Below are 21,154 nucleotides of genomic sequence, written 5' to 3'. Positions count from 1 at the left end.
GCTTCCCTGTTCTTCACTATCTCCCGGAGCTTGCTCAAACTCATGTCCATTGAGCTAGTGGTGCCATCCAACCATCTCATGCTCTGTCGCCCCCTTCTCTTCCTGCCCTCAATTTTCCCCAGCAGCAGGGTCTTTTTCAATGAGTCAGCTCTTCCCATCAGCTGACCAAAATATTGGAGCTTCAGCTCCAATGAATATTCAGGGTTGATTTCCTTTAGGATTGACTGATTTGACCTCCTTGCTGTCCAAGGGACTCTCAAAAGAGTCTTCTCCAGCACCGCAGTTTGAAAGTGTCAATTCTTTGGTGTTCAACTCTCTTATGATCCAACTCTCACATCCGTACGTGACTACTGGAAAAATCATAGCTTTGACTGTAACAGACCCTTGTGGGCAAAGCAATGTCTCTGATTTTTAATAGGTTGTCCAGGTTTGTCATAGTTTTTCTTCTAAGGAGCAAGTATCTTTTAATTTCACAGCTTCAGTCACCATTCACAGTGATTTTGGAGCCCAAGAAAAGAAAATCTGCCACTGTTTCCACTTTTCCCCCATCTATTTGCCATGAAGTGATGGGACCAGATGCCATGATTTTAGTTTTTTGAATGTTAAGTTTTAAGCCAGCTTTTTCACTCTCCTCTCTCACCTTCATCAAGAGGCTCTTTAGTTCGTCTTTGCTTTCTATCGTTAGAGTGATATCATTTGCATATTTGAGGTTGTTGATATTTCTTCTAGCCATCTTGATTCTAGCTTGTGAGTCATCCAGCCCAGCATTTCACATGATGTACTCTGCGTATGAATTAAATAAGCAGGGTGACAATACACAGCCTGGAAGTACTCTTTTCCAATTCTGAACCAGTCTGTTGTTCTACGTCTGGTTCTAACTGCTGCTTCTTGACCTGCCTATAGGTTTCTCAGGAGGCAGCTAAGCTGATCTTGAATAATTGCAGCCATAGAGAATTAATTCATATTCTCTATGTTCTACACTTCCTTCACGGACTCCAATTACCTAGGATTATGCTGCTTTTAAGTGGTTCCACAGCTCATTGGTGCTGTTTCAAAACTTTTTAAGTGTCCTTTTATATCTCTGGTTTTCATTTAGGATAGTTTCTATTGCTATGTCTTCAAGCACACTAATCTTTCTTTCTGCAGTGTCTAATCACTTATTACTCCTATCCACTGTATTTTTAAATTTTCAAACATTGTAGCTTTCATCTCTAGTAGTTGGGTATTTTTAAAAATATCTTCCTTGTCTTCAATATGTTCAATCTTTCCTCTACCTTCTTGAAATTATGCAGAATAGTGACAACTTTTTAATATCCCTCTCGACTAATTCTATCATTTGTATCATTTCTGGGTCTGTTTCTACTGATTGATTTTTTTCCTCCTTATAATGGGTAGTGTTTTTCTCCTTTGTATGCCTAGTAATCTTTTGGATTGGATTCCAGACATTGTTAACTTTACATTATTGAGTACTGGATATTTTTGTATTTTTGAACTCTGTCTGGAACACAATCTGATTTTAAGCTTTGTCCGTCTTTAGTCTTGGGTCAGTTTTGCCCAATACCCACCTGAGGACTTCACTTGATACTGCAGAATTGTACGGATTTTTGCACTCTTACAAGTGGAAACACAAACTATTCTCTGCCCTGTGTGAGCTCTAAGTGTGAATTCCTCTAATCCTTATGGTTGGTTCTTTCCCAGGACTTGGGTAGTTTCCCCATACGCATGAACTGACTGGGCATCAGCTGAAGAGTCAAGGGAGACACTCTCCAGGGTCTTACATTTATCTCAGTGCGGCTCTCTTCTCTGGTGCTCTGTCCCCACGAGTTTAGCCACTTATACACCCCAGCAACATCAGCTCAACTCAAGAAGACTACCAGATGCCATCTGGGTTCCTTTTCTGGGTGCTGTGGCCTGGAAACTCTCCCCAGACAGGACACTGGGGAAGTTACAGGGCTCATCTTATCCATTTTCTCTTTCTCATGAGTCAACTGTCCTGGGCTGCCTGATAGTCAATGTCTAATAACCATGTTTTATCTAATTTTTAACTTTTATGAAAGAAGGTCAATCCAGTCCTTATTATTCCATCTTCGGAAGAAATTACTTTAGGAGGTAAGAACAGCTTATATGAGTTCATTAGCATGAATTGTGGGATCAGAGAATCCTAAAAGGAGGAGGGAAGGAGAAGAGGAGGACAGTAAATTGCTTTAGCCCTGCCTCCTTCTGTTTTCTACCCTGAAAAAAAGCTTAGGGAACGGAGAAACCTGCTTCTTTAATTACTACATTTAATGAAGTTGCTCGGTGGGTGAAGAGAGTAAATATTTAACTAGCACTCAGCGCCCACTGTGTGCCAGGTCTTGTGTTAAGGACTGGGAATGTCAAATGAGTACGACGTAAAATGCAATGGTCAATATAAATACCCTTAGCATTTCTGTAGGACTGTAAAAGCAAGGCCAAAAAGTAAGTTACTGTGTTTATTTAAGCAAACAATATTCCAGTAAGTGTCATGATCAACAAGTTACACCATAAAACAGCCACTTACCCAGGGAAAGTAACTGTTTATGTCACCTAGGATATAAAGTATTCTCATCTTATTTCTTTTATTGTATTGTTATTGTTACAGACTGTTAAATTTTGTAATTGTAAGGCTGTGTCAGACTTCCTGGCACAGTTCCTAACTGTAAGGAACTCACTCTCTCTTGGAAGCCAGATGCAGTAATTCACCACAACGAAATGTAAGAAGTGCTAGAGCTTTTGCAGGGGGTTCCCAAGCTTCTTCACGTGAAGTCACTGGTCATTTTTTTGTGAAATAATATGACACTTTGCTAGAAAAAAAAATGACTGTATCTTCGCAGTTATACCTATATGTAATAAAAGGAAACTGTCAAACTCAGCATGATGGCTTCTGAGTTTTTCTGTTGTTATTCAACCAAGAACTTCATTTATTTTGTCACCAGCTACAGCCCACTAGCAGCAAGGAAGAAAGGTGGAAAAAACTAAAACATTACTAGCAGAAAAAGTTAGGAACCAAAGAATTCCTTGAAGTCAGAAAAGATGACCATTATTAATGTAGGCAATTATAAGTAGTTCATGGTTCAACTCATGAAATGCAAAGTTTGGGAATTCCCTGGTGGTCTAGTGGTTAGGAGTCTGGACTTCCACTGCAGGGAACATGGTTCAATCCCTAGTCAGGGGAACTAAGACCCTGCTGAGCAGCCAAAAAAAGAAAAGGAAAAAAAAAAAAAGACTTTGAAAGCCTTTAAGTTGCTTTACTTTTCAACTTGGAATGAGGTGACGTAGACATAACCCTAATAAATTAAGCAACCAGCTCACTACACTACATACTACAACACGGGGAGAAAGAAGGAGCAGCCTGAGGGGGTTAGGGAGAAGTCTGGCCAGGCTTTACAGGGGCTGCGCATCGGGGGCACTGAACTTGGAAGTCAGGGGCTCGTTCTGGACACAGACACTGACAACTACTGACACACTCCCATGTTTCAGGGCTTGTTTTTTTATCCTTAATGAAGTTAATAGCCAGAATAGTGATTTTAAAACTGATCTCTGGAGACCTTGGATTCTCTGAGGGGTCCAGGCACAAAATTCCAACACAGCAATAGTGACCTATGTTTACTGGCTATAGAACCATTTAACCATACACAGACCAGTGTTTCTCAAACTAGTATCTTAAGAAATAATCTTGGCTGGTCTGAGTTCTCAAGTTTGAGAAACATCAACAGATTCTAAAGCCAGCCAGAAATATACATGCTGAAATATTTCAGGGCTGATAAAAATTCTGCCTAACATGTTTGCTGAAGGTCTGCCTCTCAAATTTTTGAGATCTGACAGGAATCCACTGATGGAAGACCTGTGTATGTACTGTCTGACTGATGTGAAGATGGTCCTGGGGAAAAGAGCTCTCTTCATCATCCTTTAATGTCAACTGCCGTGTGGTGCCAGGCTGGGTAGATGGGCGGGCCTAACACAAAGGAGGACATCAAAAGAGGTTGGGGGTTGAATCCTGAAAGTCTCTGAGGTGGTTCAAGAGAAACCAAACTCCGAGAGTAACGCGGCATGTGAGGACGCGCTTAACCGTCTGCTCTCCTGTTGCACGGCTTGTGGTGGGAAAGAGCTCTGGGTATTAAGTTACGGCTCAGGTACAGTGGAGTGAAAGTGTTAGTTGCTCAGTTGTGTCTGACTTCTTGTGACCCCATGGACTGTACCCCACCAGGTTCCTCTGTCCAGGGACTGATGCTGAAGCTAAAGCTCCAATACTTTGGCCACTTGATGCAAAGAGCTGACTCACTGGAACAAGATCCTGATGCTGGGGAAGACTGAAGGTGGGAAGAGAACGGGGCACCAGAGGATGAGATGGTTGGATGGCATCACTGATTCAATGGACATGAACAAACTCTGGGAGATGGTGAAGGACAGGAAAGCCTGGCGTGCTACAGTCCATGGGGTTGCAAAGAGTTGGACGTGACTTAGCAACTGAACAACAGCAATAAGTACAGTGGACCAAAAGACTCACCTCAAATCTAAATGTTACTAACAGATTTATATATAAGACAAGATTTCAGTGCTACCCTCACTGACGGTGATGGAATTCCAGCTGAGCTATTTCAAATCCTAAAAGATGATGCTGTTAAACTGCTGCACTCAATATATCAGCAAATTTGGAAAACAGCAATGGCTACAAGACTGGAAAAGGTCAGTTTTCATTCCAATGCCAAAGAAAGGCAATGCCAAAGAATGTTCAAACTACCGCACAATTGCACTCATCTCACACGCTAGCAAAGTAACGCACAAAATTCTCCAAGCTAGGCTTCAAGAGTATGTGAACCGAGAACTTCCAGATGTTCAAGCTGGATTTAGAAAAGGCAGAGGAACCAGAGATCAAATTGCTAACATCCATTGGATTATAGAAAAAGCAAGAGAATTCCAGAAAAAGATCTGCTTCATTGACTATACGGTAAAGCCTTTGACTGTGTAGGTCACAACAAACTGGAAAATTCTTAAAGAAATGGGAATACCAAATCATCTTACCTGCCTCCTGAGAAATCTGTACACAGGTCAAGAAGCAACAGTTAGAACTGGACATTGAACAATGAACTGGTTCCAAATTGGGAAAGGAGTACGTCAAGGCTGTATACTGTCATCCTGCTTATTTAACTTATATGCAGAGTAGTACATCACGCGAAATGCCAGGCTCGATGAAGCACAAGCTGGAATCAAGATTTCCAGGAGAAATATAAATAACCTCAAATATACAAATGACACCACCCTTATGGGAGAAAATGAAGAACTAATGGGCCTCTTGATGAAAGTGAAAGAGGAGAGTGAAAAAGGTGGCTTAAAACTCAACATTCAAAAAACTAAGATCATGGCATCTGGTCCCACCATTTCATGGCAAATAGATGGGGAAATAATGGAAACACTGACAGACTTTCTTTTCTTGGGCTCCAAAATCACTGCAGATGGTGACTGCAGCCATGAAATTAAAAGATGCTTGCTCCTTGGAACAAAAGCTATGACAAACCTAGTGAAAGTCGCTGTCATCGACTCTTTGCGACCTGGTGGACTATGGAGTCCATGGAATTCTTCAGGCCGGAATACTGGAGTGGGTAGCCTTTCCCTGCTCCAGGGAATCTTCCCAACCCAGGGATTGAACCCAGGTCTCCCGTATTGCAGGCGGATTCTTTACCAGCTGACCCATAAGAGAAGCCCAACAATACTGGAGTGGATAGCCTATTCCTTCTTCAGAGGATCTTCCCAACCAAGGAAACTGAACCCAGGGTCTTCTGCATTGCAGGTGGATTCTTTATCAACTGAGCTATCAGGGAAGCCCTGACAAACCTAGACAGCATATTAAAAAGCAGCGATATTCCTTTGCTGACAAAGATCCACATAGTCAAAGCTATGGTTTTTCCAGTAGTCACAGCTATGGTTTTTCCAGTAGTCATGTATGGATATGAGAGTTGGACCATAAAGAAGGCTGAGCATCAAAGAATTGATGCTTTTGAACTGTGGTGTTGGAGAGGACTCTTGAGAGTCCCTTGGATTGCAAGAAGATCAAACCAGTCAATCCTAAAGGAAATCAGTCCTTAATATTAATTGGAAGGACTGATGCTGAAGCTGAAACTCCAATACTTTAGCCACCTTATGTGAAGAACTGACTCCTCAGAAAAGACGATGCTGCTGGGAAAGATTGAAAGGCAGGAGAAGGGGGTGCCAGAGGATGAGATGGGTGGATGGCATTACCGACTCGATGGACATGAGTTTGAGCAGGCTCCAGGAGTTGGTGATGGACAGGGAGAACTGGCATGCTGCAGTCTATGGGGTTGCAAAGAGTCAGACAAGACTTAGTAACTGAACTGAACTGAACCCTCAAAATAAGGAATCTTGTCATATTCATCTTCACATCCCCAGCAAATAGCACATAAACAGATATAATAAATACTGAATAAATATTCAGTGTTTAAATGTAGGGCAGCTGCGATTTGTGTAAAGATTGTGTTCCCAAAGGTGTTATCTTAAAAACTCACATAATTCTAGGTTAATCCTAACAAATGTAAAATTTCCCAAGGTCCACCAGCATTGAAAATTTGCAATTTCAATTTAGTGACTTATTAAATACATTACATCCCAATAAAATTTTTTTAGATGTAATAATGACATTCGGGTCACATTTTTAAAAAGAACTCATATCTTTTAGAGAGCTCACACTGAAATAGGCATGAATGAACTAACTTTTAAGATGTCTGGGATTTGCTTCACAACAACATGGATTGGAGTCCGTTATTAAAAACATGGAATCCTGTCTCCCCTGCCCACTCCAGAGATTCTGGTCCACCAGGAATCTGGGGTTGTAGGGGGCTTTCTCCCTGGCCCCCTGAGGTTGGTCCCTCTTTTTCCCTGTCACAGCACACACTTGGGCACATTTCAGGCAAACTGGGGAATCTGTCCCCCGCAGCAGGCAGTCCCCTTCAGTTCAGTCGCTCAGTCGTGTCCGACTCTTTGCGACCCCCTGGACTGCAGCATGCCAAGCCTCCCTGTCCATCACCAAATCCTGGAGTTTACTCAAATTCATGTCCATCGAGTCGTTGATGCCATCCAACCATCTCATCCTTCATTGTCCCCTTCTCCTCCTGCCTTCAATTTTTCCCAGCATCAGGGTCTTTCCCAATGAGTCAGTTCTTTGTATCCGGTGGCTAAAGTATTGGAGTTTCAGCTTCAGCATCAGTCCTTCCAATGAATATTCAGGACTGATTTCCTTTAGCATGGACTGGTCGGGTCCCCCTGAAGTCCAGGGGACTCTCAAGCATCTTCTCCAACACCACAGTTCAAAACATCAATTCTTTGGCGCTCAGTTTTCTTTATAGTCCAAATCTCACATCCATACATGACTACTGGAAAAACCACAGCTTTGACTAGACAGACCTTTGTTGGCAAAGTAATGTCTCTGCTTTTTAATATTCTAAGTTTTCTTCCAAGGAGCAAGCGTCTTTTAATTTCATGACTGCAGTCACCATCTGCAGTGATTCTGGAGCCCCCCAAAATAAAGTCTGTTACTGTTTCCATTGTTTCCCCATCTATTTGCCATGAAGTGATGGGACCAGATGCCATGATCTTAGTTTTCTGCATTGTTGAGTTTTAAAGCCAACTTTTTCACTCGCCTCTTTCACTTTCATCAAGAGGCTCTTCAGTTCTTCTCTTTCTGCACCAGGCAGGGGAGACCTTCAAACGAGGACCTCTGGTCAACTCAGAGGCCCACACTGAGGCTGCCAACCCTCCAGACTCAGGTGAAGGGCTGCTTCTTGGTGATCTGACTGAAGGAAATGCTGTGGGTGAAATTTCACTTGAGGATGCATCACTCTTGACCAGCCTCAGTATCAGTCCCTCTCAAATAATTTATTTCTCCCTTCCCCTCTTTACTGTATTGACTTATATTTGCATTAGGACGTCAGCTCCACCAGGGCAGAGGTTTGTCTGATCACTGATGAACCTCAGACCAGCGCCTGGCACATGTCAGGAGCTCAATGAACATCCTTAGCATTATTGAGATATAACTGATAAATAAGACCATGTAAGTTTAAGGTGTACAATCTGATGATCTGACATATGTCTATTAATGTGAAATGATTACTACACACACATCCATCACCTCATGTAGTTATTTATTTTTTGGTATAGTGAGTACATTTAAAGTCTACTCTCTCAAGAAATTTCAGGTCTAAAATATTTTAGTAACTATAACTAATGTTATACATTAGATCCCCAGAACTTATTCATCTTTAGCTGAAAGTTTGTACTCTTTGACCAACATCCCATTTCCACCCCCACCCCAGTCCCTGGCAACCACCAATCTACTGTTTCTACAAGGTCAACTTTTTAAGATTCTATCTATAAATGAGATATCTTTGTCTGACTTATTTCACTTCGTTTATGTTTCATCCATTTTGTTACAAAACGGCAGGATTTCTTTCTTTTTATGGTTGAAAATATTCCATTGTGTGCATGTATACATCCAACTATCCACATGTTTATGTTGACATGTAACAATCTCTTCATCCATCCATCAGCAGACCCTTGGGTTGTCTCCGTATCTTGGCTACTGTGAATAATGCTGCAATGAAAACGAGGGTGTAGATATCACTTCAAGATAGTGATTTCATTTCCATCAAAATGTACATCTAGAAGTGGGGCTGCTGGATCATATGGTGGGTCTACTTTTAATTTTTTTAGGACCTTCCATACTGTTTCCACAGTGGCTGCGCCTGTGTACATTTGTACCAACAGTGCATGAGGGTTCCCTTTGTCTTTATCCATGCCAACACTTGTCATCACTTGTCTGATAGCAACCATTCTAACAGGTGTGGGGTGGTATCTCGCTGTGATCAAATGAACCATTTTTGAATTGAACTTATCACCCTTTCCAGTATGTCAGCCACATAATGGAAGATCCTGCAACAGGATCAGACACACCATTTTCCCAAGAAAGCATGCTTATTTTGGACACCAGGTTATTCCTACGGGACAGCAATCTAAAGTGGAAAACACAGAATTATATTTAAATCTAGAATGTACAGTGGGGCTAAGTTACGTCCCACTATTCCCCTACACTCTATTTCTGGTCAAACTGCCACTCTTCTAGCCCCCAAATACAACGCACACTTTCCCAGCATCTGCCCTTGTCCAGGTGACAATTTTCTTACCTGAAAAGTTCTTCCTCTTCTGCATCTACTGACATTCCATCCATTATTCAAAGCTTAGTTTGACTCTACCTTTGTGAGCCTCTCTCTGACAACCTTAGGTTGTCTCTTGGATTTTCTACTCAGAATTCTATAAGTTTATTTATTTGGGGCTGCACTGGGTCTTTGTTGCTTTGTGCGAGGGCTCTCTCTAGTTGCAGCGAGCGGGGTCTACTCTTCGTTGCAGTGCGTGGGCTACTCATTGCGGTGGCTTCTCTCATCGCAGAGCACAGGCTCTAGGCGCGCCGGCTTCAGGAGTGGCAGCACACGGGCTCAGCAGTTGTGGCCCACGGGCTTAGTTGTTCCTCGCCATGTGGGATATTCCTGGACCAGGGATTGAACCCATGTCTCCTGCATTGGCAGGCAGATTCTTATCCACTGAGCCACCAGGGAAGTCCTTTTACCCACAATTCTAACCATGTCTTTTCACATTGATCACTGTTCTGGGTGATTAACTTCATTATGCCTATGCTTTATGGCTATGAAAGAAGACTTTATACCCAACTAAAAACAGAAGCCAAATGTAAACAAAAAAAGTATAAAACGCTATAAGAGTACAGTGAATTCTCCCATCCGAAATGCAAGCAACTTGTAGACTGCATGGTTTTTTGGCGTCAGTGAACTGAAAACCCTGGCCCATTACACAGGCTCTGGCCTCCTTGCTTCTTTGCCATCTTAACCATTTAAGGTCCCCTAAATTTAACATGCTACTTTTTCAAATTCTTTGGCTTTGCACTTTTCTCTTTACTTAGAAGATAAAAGGCCTTTCTGCCAATCTCCAAGTGGCCAACTGACAATATCTCCTTATCTTTTAAGGCTTTGAGTAAAATGATTTTGCCTTTCTTTTTCTTAATACAAATTTATTTATGACTGTATGGGGTCTCTGTTGCTGTGTGGGCTTTTCTCTAGTTGCAGCAAGTGGGGGCACTCTCCAGTTGCGTGCATGGGGCTTCTCGTGGAGCAAAGGCCCTAGGGCACGCAGGTTCAGTAGTTGCGGTGCGTGGGCTTAATTGCTCCGAGACATGTGGGGTCTCCCTGGACCACAGATTGAACCTGTGTCTCCTGCATTAGTAAGCAATTTCTTTACCACTGAGCCATCAGGGAAGCCCATGCCTTTCTTTAAAAAAAAAAAAAAAAAATTACCGAAGCAAAACTCCGTATTTATTTGTATCCCGACAGCACATCTGACATTTTACTAGATCTGACACATGTATCACAAAACCTAGCTTTTCTGATGCCTCTATTAGCTTGCAAGTTCCATGAAAGCTGTGTCAGTTCTTCCATCTTCATGTCACCAGAGTTTAGTGCAATACCTGATACAAATGTGCCCAATAAACATGTTCCATCAGTTGAATTACTTAAAATTTTAGTCTTCACTTTTTCAGGGGTGATATCAGTTCCTTATCATTTGGTTTCCAAGAACATGCAGCTAGGCTACACAGGAGCACTTCAGCACAACCACAAAGCACAGGATTTGAAGGCAGGGTTGGTCATCCAGGATGCCCTGGCTTACGCTGGGCCCTGATCTGTCAAGCCAGGCATTCCTGCTGGGGAGAAAAAGCCTTGCAAGGTTGACTGGTTTCCCCATCTCTGCTTCAGATCAGATGGTTCAACTCTCTGATGCATAAGGTAATGCCATTTTTTAAGATCCATATGATAAAAAAATTGTTTATCCTTCCATGATAACCCAGTTAATATTTAATGTGTGTGTGTGTAAGTCACTTAAGTCATGTCCAGCTCTTTGTGACCCCATGGACTGTACCTTACCAGGCTCCTCTGTCAATGGGATTCTCCAGGCAAGAATATAGGAGTGGGCTGCTGTGCCCTCCTCCAGGGGATCTTCCCAACCCAGGGATCAAACCTGTGTCTCTTTAAGTCTCCTGCACTGGCAGGCAGGTTCTTTATCACTAGCGCCACCTACAAAGCTCATAATATTTAATAAACCTCCTTAAAACAGGGATTTATGCACTGAACATGAACATAAAATAGTTCCTAGAGTCCCCAAATTATGAGCAGTTAATTTATGATATTAATAATAGTTGTGTTCATTAAAAGACTCAGAAGTAAAAGATGAGTCTCTGGCATAGCCATGTAGGGTTTTTGAGGGCATCAACACTAGATTTTACAGGGAAAAAAATCCCAACTCTACAATATAGGAAAAACAGATGCTCTGCCAAAAATGTTTTCGTAACGTCTTTACTGTGTTTTATAATTGACAAGATTTTAATGACGATGGAAAACAATTCACAGGAAATGACTGAGAAACGACCAAGAAATGCTTCTGTCCTAATTGCTACTAAATGCAAATAAGTAAAATTAAGTTGAGACTATCCTTGTGATAATTCACAATGTATCACTACATAGAATAATAAGTACTAAAAAAAAAATGAGTCAGTTCTCTTCAGTTACACTACTACATTTCAATCAAAGAACTCTATTATACTTCCAAATAAAAGGTGAATTTATTTTAATCACTGATTGCCATATTTATTATTTTCTTCCACTAAAAATAATCAGTTATTCAGAGAATCGGCTCCAGTGAGAATCTGACTTAGCAAAAGGAAACAATGCCAACGGTGAAATAAACACTCACGAAGACAAACCTGGTTATGCATCAACCAAAAACACTTAGTCAACATTTTAGGAACTGGAATTAAAAACAAGAAGGCCAAAAGTAAGTCTCACTTGCATCCTCTCCATAAAAACAAACTACCTGGATATTAAACACGAACTGCCCTTGACACTTCTTAAATTTCTAGTTTCATTCAAAAAAATATATTTTATTAAATGGAGATTTACTGAGTCATTTGTGTTTTTTCTAATAGAAAAGGATTTCTTTTAGAGAACATTTATTTTAAATGAAGTAAAAGAAAAATCCAATGCAATTTTTTTTCTATTTTGAAAAACAATGGATATGAGTGCATGATACCAGTCATAAATACAGAGAAAGGACTGCCATCTGCCTTTCCATCCCATAGTCACAAAATTCACTATAGAGTACAATATGGTAATAAGCTATTAAAAAAATCAAAGTCTTATGTGACTCTTTGTGACCCATGGACTGGAGCCCACCAGGCTCCTCTGTCTATGGGAATTCTCCAGGCAAGAATACTGGAGTGGGTTGCCATTTCCTTTTCCAGGGGATTTTCCCAACCCAGGGATTGAACCCAGGTCTCCCGCATTGCAGGCAGACACCTTACAATCTGAGCCACCAGGGAAGCCAGATCTTTCTCTATATTTCCTCAAATATAATAGGACATCATTGCTCTGTGTTAGCATAGTTTGTACATGTTATTGTCTCTACGAAACTGCTTTTTAAAATACTTTGAAATGGCAGTAATTTAAACAAAAAATATTTTTCTTTTATTGAGCTTTAGTATTAGGAATCCAGTTAAAGTTATTATGCAAACTCTTGACTCTTATTGCTGTTGGTCAATGAGTAACATTCAAACTATTTTGGTTTTATGGTATGTTCCAAGAAAAACAAGCTCTATAAAAACAACTAACAATATTAACAAACAAAATTCCATTTTACAAAGTCAACAATGTTACCAAGGAAGACATGCTGAAGATTCCCTTTTATAAAAGCAGGCTCAAAAGGAAGATGTATGCATGAAGTCCACTTTTTAAGGAGAAGAAAATATAAGGAACTTTTTAAAGCTTAAAAGCCATTTCAAAAAGAATATCAGCAAATATACATGTGGCATACTATGCCAATAAAGATTTCCCGGTTTCTACAAAAATTGTAAAGAAGTTGAATTAATCTCACTCTGCTAAACTCCATTTAAGAAACAAACTTCCCTCTAGTGTGAATTTTTTTACAAACTTTAAGAAATGCCATGTGAACTGGAATTTAAATTGATAGTTATTTCAATCAAAATACCATAAGATATAAAGTTTCAGTTGAGGAAGATGAAAGAGTTCTGGGAAAAACAGTAGTGATGAATACACGACACCGTGAATGTACGTAATGTCACAGAACTGTACTTCAAATGGCGAAAATGGTAGGTTTTGTGTCACGTATATTTTACCACACACACAAAAATCACCTATGAATATTCCTACTTTAAAAAATACCCAAAAGGGTTTGCTTGAAACTAACTAGTTGTACATCTATGATCAAAAATCTTCCTATTTCTGGAAAAGTATCCTCTCCCTCAAGCTGGCAGTGTCAGGACAGATGCTCAATGAGGGGAAATGAGGGACCCATGATTCATCAGTTAAAATTAACCCCAACAATCATTGGGGTGGAAGAAGCTGAGGCAGATCACCCCACAACTACCGATGGGCACAGATGTACTAATAGAAAGAAATCATCACACGAAGGAAGGAAGGTTCTTAACCCCTGGTGTGCCTTTTGGCTGCCTGGTGAAACCTATGGATCCCTCCTCAGAGTAATATTTCAAAATGCATAATAAATGGAAGACTTTTTGAAATAGGGTTATAAAAATATTGTAGGAGAGTTATATACATGGTTTTTCATCAATGTATTAATATACTAGATGTAGTGGTGAGTCTCCTGGAGCAGGGCATGGCAACCCACTCCAGTATTCTTGCCTGGGAAATCCCACGGACAGAGGAGACTGGTGGGCTAGAAGCCACAGGGTCACAAAGAGTCAGACATGACTAAAGCGACTTAACGCGCGCGCACACACACAGTGGTGAGTCTAGTAACTACCATCATTTAGGAGAGAGTAATCTTTCAAGATATCGGCAAATGTAATATGATAGATAACATTTCTACAAGTAATATTTCCAGGCACTGTTAATATAAATAATACTGTGGCTAGTGGCCTTTACTTATAGATTTAGGAAATAATAGATTTCAACTGGAGTCTAGTGAAGATAACATGCAATTTATTTTTTTTCCTTTAAAAGATCTAACTGGCTTTATTGAATGATTCATGAATCACGCAACATCCCCTCCAGTGAGCAGGGCTACAGTAAGGGAAGATTTTTAAAGGCAAGACAAGAAAGTCATAAACAAAAAGGATTATTTCAGGCTTAGGTAACCTATCTATCGGGGACAGAAGGGGTCTGTGTGGCAGATTACCTCATCTTCCTTTGGGGGATGGAGAGGACCCATGTGACCAATTAAAATGCGACATTTTTCATATCCAACTTCATGGGCCTCCCTCTTCCCAGTTCTATCCATAGATCCTTTAGGGGTCACTCCACGGAGCCCTTGCACTGCTGGGGTCCAACACAGTTTGTTCAACACGTGAAACAAACTCAATCCAGTAACAAACACAATGGGATTCTGAACATCTGAAAATAATTCATAAGATATTTTTATACTTGCTAAGCACACAATGGCCATTTCTACACGCTGTACTTTTTTGCAATATAAAGATGCTGAAGGTGCTGCCAAATACACAGAATAGTAGCAGCAAGCTGCCAATTTTCACAATGCAGAAAGGACACTTCACCATCACCAAAGTTATCAAAGAATTCTCGGAGGGAGGAAGGTCAAGTAACCTAGTTTTCTGCAAGCTTAGTAGAGAGCAACAGAAATGCATTTTACAATTTAAAAAGCCTGACACTGCAGTGGAAAAGACCATCAACATTCTCAGCCTTGGACCAGAGTGAGTTACAAGTTCCATCTGATAAACTTGCAACAATTTTTTTTTTTTCTGGAAAGCTTAGTCAAAATTTGTATCTTCTTCTCCCAAATGTCCAATGCAGAGAACAAGTCACATAATCATTAACTTTTCCAGTTTTTACATGAATGTTTGGAATTGAACACGTATCTAAATTAACACCTTTGTCTATACTCACTTCTGGGCTATCCCGCTATAGATTATTGAACCTTCATATAAGAGAGTCAAGTAATTTAGAAACAGCCTCTGGAGATCTGAGAATGAAAATACTACATTTCTTTTTTAAAGCCAACTCAGTGTAATTAAAAGATTTTAGAAATTAAAACCACATCATTCTGAAGGTGGCAGTCATATGTGCTAGAAGTAAATAGTGTTGGGGCACTGTTTACAATAGCCAAGACATGGAAGCAACCTTAATGTCCAACGACAGAGGAATGGATAAAGAGATGTAGTATTAATACATATACACAATGGAATATTACTCAGCTATAAAAAAGAATGAAATAATGTCATCTGCAGCAACACGGATGGACCTGGAGATTGTTATACTGAGTGAAGCAAGTCAGAAAAGGAGAAATGTCGTATGACATCCCTTATATGTGGAATCTAAAAAGAAATGATACAAATGAATTTACAAAACAGAAAGAGACTCGCACAGAACAAACTTATGGTTGCCAGGGGAAGAAACGGAGTTTGAGATGGACAAGTTAAACCATCGAGGACCTGCTGTGTCGCACATGGAATTCTGCTGAGTGCCATGTGGCAGCCTGGATGGGAGGGCAGCCTGGGGGAGAATGGACATGTGTATATGTATATGGCTGAGTCCCTTCACTATTCACCTGAAACGACCGCAACACTGTTAATCAGCTACACTCCAATACAAATAAAAAGTTTAAAAAACGAAAGGACTAAGTGGTGTTGGGGAAACTGTATGACCTGCTGAGAACACAGTCCCTTCTTCTGAGAGACCTGTGGCTACAACACAACCCTTTTCCTTAGAAAAGAATTAAAGACTTTTCATTCAGTTTGACCTTCTTCTATTACTTCTGGGTCATGTGAAATAGGACAGACTCTGAAATACGACAGACTCATAGTGCTATTACTGCCATTATTCAATATTGCTTTTTTGGACAAATTAGAATAAATTTTCTTTGCTTCATTGTGTCTTAGTAGTCTTGCCTGTAGAACACCTTATTTACCTCTTTAAATATTTTAAGTTCTTTGACTTAGCCTCACTTAGTAAAAATCACTTTTCTATGAAGGTTTGTCATTATTTAACTTTTCCTTAAACTTCTAATGAAAGCTTGTAAATTTTGTTAATGATTCTCAGATCATTAACATCACAATTTTTCTTTAAGAAAGTACATTAAAATAGCATGATATGTTAAGCAGTACTGTAATTTATTGTACTAATGGTAATGATGACTTGATTCAATGATTATTTATTAAATAAGCATGTCCTGGAAGGGCAGGGTACAGGATTAAAGAAATACAAAAGATCCCACACAAGTATATATGTCCCAGCTCTCAAGAAACTGATAATCTTATTGGAAAGGCAAGACCTCTGAAATAATCTTCCAAACTGTAGAAAGCATTATCAATGTGCATGAAAATAAACATATACTAGCATGGACATTTACAATAATAACAAGCTCTTTTTACAATTAATTATTTCTATTATAAAAATATAAATTAATTACTATTAATATATGAAGGGACATGATGTGATAAAAACTATAGTAGAAATAGCTAACATTAAGTACCTTCCCCCCCACCATGTACTTTACATAGTTCTAATCCTTCTTTAGTCTTGAGAGGTATGAATCATTATCCCTGTTTTTAGAGAGAATGTAAGACACTTGCCCAACATTGTAGTTTACAAGCAGTGGGACAAGAGGTTTGAACTCAAATCTCTAACTCCCAAGCCCATACTGCTGCTCATCTCTGTGAGTGGAAACACGATTCTTGGAAGGTCTGATTTCTGTCAACGTTTTCCCGTGTCATTTGGCATGGCGAGATTTGGTGAGAATCTTGAAACACATTTTCTCCCACAGCAAAAACCCTCACTATTCCATCAATTAAAATTCTAAAATTTTAAATCAACTTGGAATTTTTGCTGAGAAAAGTGAAGCACATTATTGTAAATCTATGAAAAGTAGGGAGAAATATATTAGAACTGGCTTGGATAAAGGACCTGTGGGAACACTGTGGCTGACATTTTACAGTCTTTTTTTCCATATAAGACTTGGGGGAGAGGAGTCTTTTCAATAGAAAAGGCTGGAAGAGGCTCCATAATGAAGTAACTTCGGGAGATGCTACGTATCACATACCCTTCTCGTATGTGCACATCAGATCACCTGCTTTTTAAAAGTCACTGTTTCCCCCACTGACTTTGCCCCCGATCCCTCCATTCTCTCCCAAGTTCACTCCCAACACCCATGAACTCCCGTGGGTCTGGAGCAGCAGAGCTGTCCAAGAGAAACACCATGAGGCACAAGTGAGAAGCACACATTTTGAGATTCAAAATTTTCTAGCAGTAAAATTTTTAAAGTGTAATTTAATACACGGTTGATCCTTGAACAATATAGGTTTGAACTGAGAAGGTCCACTTGTACACAGGTTTTTTCTGATACATTTACAAATATATACATGTAGAACATCATATGCAAGACTTGTATATGATAGCCTATCCTTACACAGGCATAGGAGAGTGATATTTAATACAAAGTTAATGGTGTTTCTATTCTTACTGTTTTATAACTTTGCTTTCAAACAATTACATTACCATAAACTATGCCTCTCTCTCTTGTAATGGGAGAACCTGCATATCTGCCTATCATCGTGGGTTTTTTTAAAGAAAAATATAACAATGTTTCTAATAGTGTATTATGAATATGACTGTTACTGTATGCCGTCAACATTTGAAAATGATTCATTCATTAGCATAGAGGCTGGGCTACTGTGAAGTCATCATACCAATGACATTGCTGCTGCTAAGTCGCTTCAGTCGTGTCCGACTCTGAGCGACACCATAGACGGCAGCCCATCAGGCTCCCCTGTCCCTGGGATTCTCCAGGCAAGAACACTGGAGTGAGTTGCCATTTCCTTCTCCAATGCATGAAAGTGAAAAGTGAAAGTGAAGTTGCTCAGTCGTGTCCGACCCTTCGAGACCCCATGGACTGCAGCCCACCAGGCTCCTCTGCCCATGGGATTTTCCAGGTGAGAGGACTGGAGTGGGGTGCCATTGCCTTCTTCTAACAATGACATTAGGCCACCATAAAGCAATCACATAGCTGCTTCTTCATTACCAATGCATGAATCACTATACCTAAACATAAATACATAAATCTTTTTCACATTTTCTTTTCATTTTTGATGTCTAGTATTAGAAAGACTAGATTTTCCAGTAGTCAGGTATGGATGTGAGAGTTGGACTATAAAGAAAGCTGAGTGCCGAAGAATTAATGCTTTTGAATTGTGGTGCTGGGGAAGAATCTTGAGAGTCCCTTGGACTGCAAAGAGATCCAACCAGTCCATCCTAAAGGAGATCAGTCCTGGGTGTTCATTGGAAGGACTGACGTTGAAGCTGAAACGCCAATACTTTGGCCACCAGATGCAAAGAGCTGACTCATCTGAAAAGCCCTGATGCTGGGAAAGATTGAGGGCAGGAGGAGAAGGGGATGACAGAGGATGAGATGGTTGGATGGCATCACCGACTCAATGGACATGGGTTTGGGTAAACTCCAGGAGTTGGTGATGGACAGGGAGGGCTGGCGTGCTGTGGTTCATGGGGTCACAGAGAGTCAGACATGACTGAGCAACTGAACTGAACTGATAAGAAAGACATGTAACACCTACAGCGTTTTATATAAAACAATACTGAAATAGGTATTGACAGACAAGAAAGTTCATCTTGTGAACAGATATTGTAAGCTTATGATATGGACACATACAGTATAGTACTCTAAATGTGTTTTCTCGTCTGTACGGTTTTCTTAACAATTGTTTTTCTCGATTGCTTTTTATAAGAATTCAGCATATAAGAAATATACCAAATATATGTTAACCAGTGAGGCTTCTACTCAACAGGAGGTTATAAGTTATTTTAAGTTTGGAGGGATAAAAAGTGGTACATGGATTTTTGACTGCTAGGGGGCCGGTGCTCCTAACCCCCACATTGTTCAAGGGTCGACTGTGTTTTATTTTGTCCAGAACACTCAAAAATATTTGGACAAAATTTTTAAAGATTTTATTTAGTACTTAAGATAATCATTTCAACATTAATATTAGATTAACTAGATATTTTACATTTTTTTTCATACAAAGTCTTCAAAATCTGGTGTGGACTTTACAATTACAGTACATCGCTACTGATGCATTTCAAGCACTAATGGCCATAATATGTGGCTTGTGGCCATCATATTGGACAGTTATCATCTAGAGACTTTCTTTTAAAGAACTTAGTTTAGGAAAAACACTGGCCTACAGGCTCATTTGCCCCTTGTTAGTCTTTATGGACAGTCACAAAGTGGAAATCTTGAGTTAAGAACAGCTGACAAGGTATGAATAATTATTTACATATGGCTTCCAAAAGATTTTGTTGATGGGATTTTTTTTATAGGAAGGAGGGATGAAGGGAATGGAGTTGCCATAACACTTGCTTTCACCAGAGTATCACACACGCACACACACACACACACACACAATACATAAGGACATAATTTAGAAAAGGAAAAAGTTGAATATTAAGTATCAGTTCCAAAGACAACCCTAGTTTAGCCATTGGACTGAAATAATCTTAATCTTCTAAGAAGCAAAGTTAATTTTACATGCTTCTCATATACTTAAAGACTTTAACATGTATTTCTAAAAACAAGTTATTTCTTCATGTTTGTGCAAAATTATCTTAAATACGTGAGAAAAAAATAAATTATTCAAGGAAAAAACAAACAAAAATTTGCTAAAAAGAAATTAAAACTGATGTTGAGAGTTCCTCAATCAGGTACTCTCAGATAAGCCTCACAACTGGCTCTCAGACCCATTTGAATAGGGAAAACCAAGACTTGCTGTAGGCTTCTCAATCACATGGCAGTATGTCAAAAATCCAGATTCTGAGGCCTATTCCAGACCCACGAGATCAGGAACTCAGGGTGTTAACCAAGCCATCCAGATAGTCCTGACGCACACCCATGTCTGAGAAACAAGAGTCAACAGGAACTCCGGGTGTTAACCAAGCCATCAAGGTAGTCCTGATGTACACCCATGTCTGAGCACCACGAGGTCAACACAGAAATAGCATGTAAACCCAGTCTGTTTAACCCCAAAAGCAATACATATTTTTTAGAAGTTTCGGGGGGGTGGGTTCTACCTTTTTTTTTTGGTCCTTCTGGAGAAAGGGCTGAGAATTTTTGTGTGTATGTGTGGTAAAAATAACATATCATACAATTCACCATCTTAACCATTTGCAACTGTCCAGTGGTTGTAAGAACATTCACACTGTTGGGCAACCATCACCACCATCCATCTCCAGAAGTTTTTTTCATCTTGTAAAAACCGAAACTCTACCCATTAAATGCTAACTCTCCCTTTCCCCTCCCCCTAGCCCTTGGCAATCACCATTCCAACTTTCTGTCCCTGTGAGTTTGACTACTCTAGGTAACTCATTTAAGTGGAATCTAGAAGTGGAACCCAGTTTCACCCAAACATCCTCAACTGCAGAAAAGTCTGCAAAATATTGAAATGTATAAAGAAAATGAAGATCACTTATGATTCCCACTGCCTAGCAGTGACTGCCATGGACTGAATTGTGTCCCCTCCAAAACGCATGTTGAAACCCTAAGCTCTGATGTGACTGAAAAGAGAGTAGAGTCTTCCGGAAGTAACTGAGATTAGATGAGTTCACGAGGGGAGAGCCCTAATCCAGTAAGGCTGGTGCTCTTGTAAGAAAAGGGTCCAGGGCTCATGTGAGGATATCAAGAAGGCAACCTTCCCCAGCAAGCGAATTGGCTGGTACCCTGGATCTTGGATTGCACAGCCTACAGAAATAGGAGAAAATAAGTTTCTGCTGTTTAAGACATCCAGCCTATGATATTCTGCTGCTGCTGCTAAGTCGCTTCAGTCATGTCCGACTCTGTGTGACCCCATAGACGGCAGCCCACCAGGCTCCCCCATCCCTGGGATTCTCTAGGCAAGAACACTGGAGTGGGTTGCCATTTCCTTCTCCAATGCATGAAAGTGAAAAGTGAAAGTGAAGTCGCTCAGTCATGTCCGACTCTTAGCGACCCCATGGACTGCAGCCTACCAGGGTGC

General features: G+C 40.2%; 2 protein-coding genes across 2 annotated transcripts in view; one reads left to right on the top strand and one right to left on the bottom strand.

Annotated features, from left to right (window-relative positions):
- Positions 1-21,154, top strand: part of PEX6 (peroxisomal biogenesis factor 6) — a 351,627-nt gene that overhangs the window by 123,864 nt on the left and 206,609 nt on the right. The window lies entirely within an intron of this gene.
- The window catches only part of BICRAL (BICRA like chromatin remodeling complex associated protein), an 80,038-nt gene that overhangs the window by 40,106 nt on the left and 18,778 nt on the right, over positions 1-21,154 (bottom strand). The gene's annotated exons all lie outside the window — the stretch shown is intronic.

Source organism: Bos javanicus, chromosome 23, assembly GCF_032452875.1.
Source record: "Bos javanicus breed banteng chromosome 23, ARS-OSU_banteng_1.0, whole genome shotgun sequence".
Taxonomy (NCBI): Eukaryota; Metazoa; Chordata; class Mammalia; order Artiodactyla; family Bovidae; genus Bos; species Bos javanicus.
Note: the sequence above shows the minus strand (reverse complement) of the source record. Positions and strands in the feature narration are given on the sequence as shown.